Here is a 5,004-nt window from a genome sequence, read left to right as displayed (position 1 = left end):
CGTCAACTGTAAACAGATACATGTAAATAAATTCAAATATTTGGGGGGGGGGGGGGGGTATTTTGAGTATGATTTTCTTCAAAGAACATGAAATTTCTCTACTTGTTAAAAGTTCAAGGGCAGAAGACAGAGCTTACCGCCAAAAAAATATATACATATCTAAAAAAAAAAATGAAAGACTAGGCTTTCCTTCTTCTTTCTCCTATTACATACTTCCTCATCTTCTTTCTAACATACTTATTTGATGTATATGATTTAGTATAAGCATATCTACACTATACTCAATCAAAATAACTCGAAAGGCCAATGGGCCACAAAGTTCACATTTCTGAACCCTCCAGTTCTTCAAAAAAAAAATTCTTCCCTTTTATAAATCATTACACAAATTTTACACCTATAATTATATACCGTACAGCGGCAATCTCTAAGACTTAACAAAACTGAAAATGATATCGTGTATTTTTGCTAAGTTAACGTGTCTAATAAAAAATCCTCAAAAAGAGGGGGGGGGGGGGGGTAAACACCAAACATTCATCAGGTGCCTGTGGAAAGAAAAAAAACTCTTCCTGCAGTTTGAAAATAAAATCGGTAATAAATAAATGATGAGACGTAGTCTAAACTATGGGGAGATATAATTATGATATATTTTAAAGGTGCATAGACACAGATTTAAAGTTAATATTTTCTCAAATTTTCTGCATAATATCACAACTTCCATGTTGCTGTAGCATTTCACACGAAAATAAAATTAAAATCTTATTTAATCTGGAAATTATTGAAACTACGAATTTCGGGAGGCGTTTGCTTAACACATCCTCGCACTTTCACAATTTTTAACTTTATCCTTAATACTTAAGATAAGTAGTAATTTTGTTGTGTATTAATGAATAATATTACATCTTTAATCCAGACAATTCAGAGTAAAAATGTGCGAAAGCAAAACCCACTCACTTACGTATTGTCAGCCCGTGCTCAGTGTTGTGTAGTTGTGTACAGAGTTAAACAAATTGAATACACCCGTTAAACGTAAACTATTTTTGAAAACAGGGCACGAGCTCTATTGTTGTTAATGTTTACGTTTCACCGGGTGTGTTCAATTGTTAAACTCTGCACACACCACTGAGCACGGACTGACAATACTGGTGAGAGGAGTTTGCTTTCTACATTTCTACTCTGAAATTTCTGCATTATAGTTTTAATATTTTTCATTAATAAACAACAAAATTGCTACTTTTCTAAAAGTAATAAAGTTAAAATTTGTGAAAGTGCAAGGATGTGTCTATCAAACGCGTCCAGAAATTCGAAGTTTCAATAACCTCCATATAAAATAAGATTTGTATCAAATTTTCGTATGAAATGCTATAGCAACATATGTCATGAAATTATACAGAATATAAGTTTGAGTAAATAATAACTTCAAAACTGTGTCTAAGCACCTTTAAAAAAAGATACGATCTAGCACTGAAATTTATCACCGCCACCTGACGAATAGTTGGTGTAAAACACCTCCCATCCTTCTGAGAATTTTTATAAGACACGATAACGTAGCAAAAATTCATGAATTACCAGTCTGTCATCCTATACTCCGATATCTTGTATGAATTTCAGTTTTTGTTCAGTTTTTATCGTGTCTAATAAAACTTCTCAGAAAAAAGGGGGGGGGGCGTGCCAAACATTCATCGGGTGCCTTTGGTACGCATAAATTTCCTTTAAAAGCTATTTTGAAGTATAAACATAAAATTTCAAAATGTTATCACAGTCACCAGTATAAGAAAACATTGACGTCGCCCGGGAAATAATTGAAGTAAAATCTTGATCATCAAAACCGCTTAGATTTGTGTAATCAAGGCAAACGTCTGAATGATGGAGACTATAGTCGAAAAAAAATTACGGAAAGTCTCTAATCGGATGTAAATCAAACAAAAACGATACCGTTTTAAACTTTGTCATTTCCTCAAGTAACTGTTGGCTGTCTAAAGTATAAATTAGAATCAGAAACATGTATCATCTGTCATCGAAAAAATATTTGACTTGATGAATGTAAAACACACAAACTGTCTAAGGTACGTTCTTATGCGATAAATAAAATTTAATGTTCTAAACAAGAGGCCTAAGGGCCTTAACGGTCACATGAGTATAATAGAACAATTTAGAGGATCCATAGATACAAAATGAACTGAAAGGTGAAGCTTTGTTGCCCAAAAGCAAGAAAAATAGGGTGATCAGGATCAACAAAATAATTAGTCTAGCATTCATTACAGTTCATAAATTAGGTTCTAATCTGTTCCCCATACATCACTATCACCATACAGTATATTAACAAACTGTCAGTGCTTCTGTACTATCTTAATTCCTTGTTGAAATCTGTCACATTGGCCTCTCTTGGTCTCTGATGAACATTTAAGAAGACAAGTTATTTTTGTCTCATTTTTATTTATCTATTACTTAAAAGTCTACCTGATCATTAAAACTATGAAAGTACTTTCTGTACTATACAAACAGCAGTTTCAGAGAAGAAGCTGAAAATGTTCAAATGTTAACCCACGACGGACGAAAACAGATAGCAACAGGTCACCTGAGTGACTCAGATGACCTAAAAAGGTGACTTGTCGTTTTTTCGGTAGTAGATAAGCAAACTTTGTATATTACATATAAAAACATATATATTTTTAATGATGTACTCCATGGAAGTAAATATATTGTGTATCTCGTAATTTATTAAGTGATAAAACATTCTGAAGTATCATATTTTTAATGTATACTTAACTTTTAAATCTGAAAGACTTCTCCCACTTCAATCCCATACACCAACACTTAAACTTATATGTACAGAGCAGCCCGGTCCTTCGGGTTGCAATAACTATATACGGATAGGTTAATCACAATGAACATCTTAAATGTCAAACACAATAACATGGATACAAGAAAAATGGTTTAATTCAAATTTATAAACTGAAGCGAGTATATATATACTACTTTATTTCGCCATTTCATTTATATCAAAGAAAACATTTTAAATTTAGGCTTTTCATGTTTTATGTAAAACTGCGTTACAAGGATTTCAACGCAATATAAGTAGGTCACATGTTATTGGAGTTGACGTGCAGCGCAACGCAAACACGTAATCTTTAAATAGTTACCAGAATCCTCCGGATTACTATGAAACATGACATTGCATGTGTCGGCTAAATTATAGGATATTATTTTCTTTTTAAATACTCATTTAAAAGAAAATTTGGGGTTTGGTAAATATATCGAGTTGTATAACAAACAAGCTACGAATTAATACAAGAGAACTTCTGTACTGCATTAAAGGACGTATATTATGAAATGAAAGAAGATTTGTTAGTAGGTATTTAGAAGTAATGCTGTGTTTTACTTCAATATGCACCAAACCCATTTTCAATCGGCATACATGTAGGTTTAATTTTGAAAATGAACAATTTTTCCAAAATTTCCTGATTTTAATTTAAATACGAGTGTATTCATTTTTTTTCTTTTTATATAATCAATATTTTTTTTTTGAGGACTTTATCGCCAGATATAAAAAAAAATATTTTCATACAAACACACACATATATATATATATATATATATATATATATATATATTATAAAAAAAAAACTAAACATCTACCTGATTCTTCTTGACATAATTAGTTATTTATATCGTGCATTTATCTACAGCAGTTTTAAAGCTCTAAAATCTTGTTTTTTGGAACCAAAATTTTTTTTTCCATTTTCACGAAAAAAATTAAACTTTTATCAAGATTATACTGGTCTTTAAATGAAAAAAAAAATCAGATTAATGTAGCCCCTATCCCTTCCCAACACAGAGCTATATTGCTATTACTCATAGAGATAGAGAGCTTTTTTGTTATATCTTCTCTAAAAAAAATTTTGGTAGAAAATGGTACCACGTACTATAGAAACCTAGACGTATTGATATAGATTAAACAAACTAAGTCACATGCATACAAAATAATGCCCACATCTTGAGCATAATATAAAGAAATACAGCTCAAAAAATTTCTGACTATTAAATAGTCCTTTGAATTTTGAATTAAATGCTGCGATTAAGATTTTACTAAACATTTAAGATTATTTTTACATTGGATCTAAGTACCTATAACGACACCTGTTTTGAATACTAAATATTACAGCTTACCAGTAGTTGTTTGTCATCTTTTACAAGCCTAGATATTTAAAAAAAAAAAAAGGAATTCGTCGAACCAGTATTTAAAGGTATGGCTTGCGATTGAGAGACAACTATTTACTCAGGTAAATCAAGTTTCAGTGGAGTGCACCCCGCTGTCATTTACTCAGTCGAATTTACATTTTTTTTTCTCGACGAATGGAACAAGGTATATTGGACTTTAACATAAATAATTACCAAAAAATTCAAGGTCTTTACCTTTTTCAATGGAATCAAATCCGACCTCTAGTGATATAAATGCATTTAAATAACGTTTTGAAATATTCAGTCATTTTCACCATTTATTTACAACAATAACAATTATCAGAAAGAATATATGTTTTCTTTACGAATTCAAATTCCTTTTGGATTTTATCGCTTAAAGTTAAAGCTCTAAAAGATCGCCAACTGTAAATAAAGAAAAGGATCATATGTCACTTCTGCATAATCAATAGCAAAATAACTTTTCTAAAACTAGATCAATGAATATTTTTGGCCAAAAGGACACGATAATTTAGGTTTCTTAAAAAATAATACACAACAAAAACAATAAAGACTCAAGCTTTAAAACAAGGGTTTCAAAGCATTTGTTTAACTTATCAAAATATAATTAGGATCTCAGTTATGTGGATCTTATTTGTAAAAAGAAGTCTGACACGGTCTGTAAGGGTCCGGATAAGGTTCATTTTTCGGACATGGAAGTTACGAAAATTGAAAAGCACGGTGTTTTCTTAAAATGACAAAACAGATGCATTCTGAGAAAAAGTGCTGACTTAAGTCCAGACACACAGCGAAAGTGATTCGATATAA

Source organism: Saccostrea echinata, unplaced genomic scaffold (assembly GCF_033153115.1).
Source record: "Saccostrea echinata isolate AGI-Se365-2 ecotype Australia unplaced genomic scaffold, CSIRO_AGI_Sech_v1 ptg000006l, whole genome shotgun sequence".
Classification (NCBI taxonomy): Eukaryota; Metazoa; Mollusca; class Bivalvia; order Ostreida; family Ostreidae; genus Saccostrea; species Saccostrea echinata.
Note: the sequence above shows the minus strand (reverse complement) of the source record.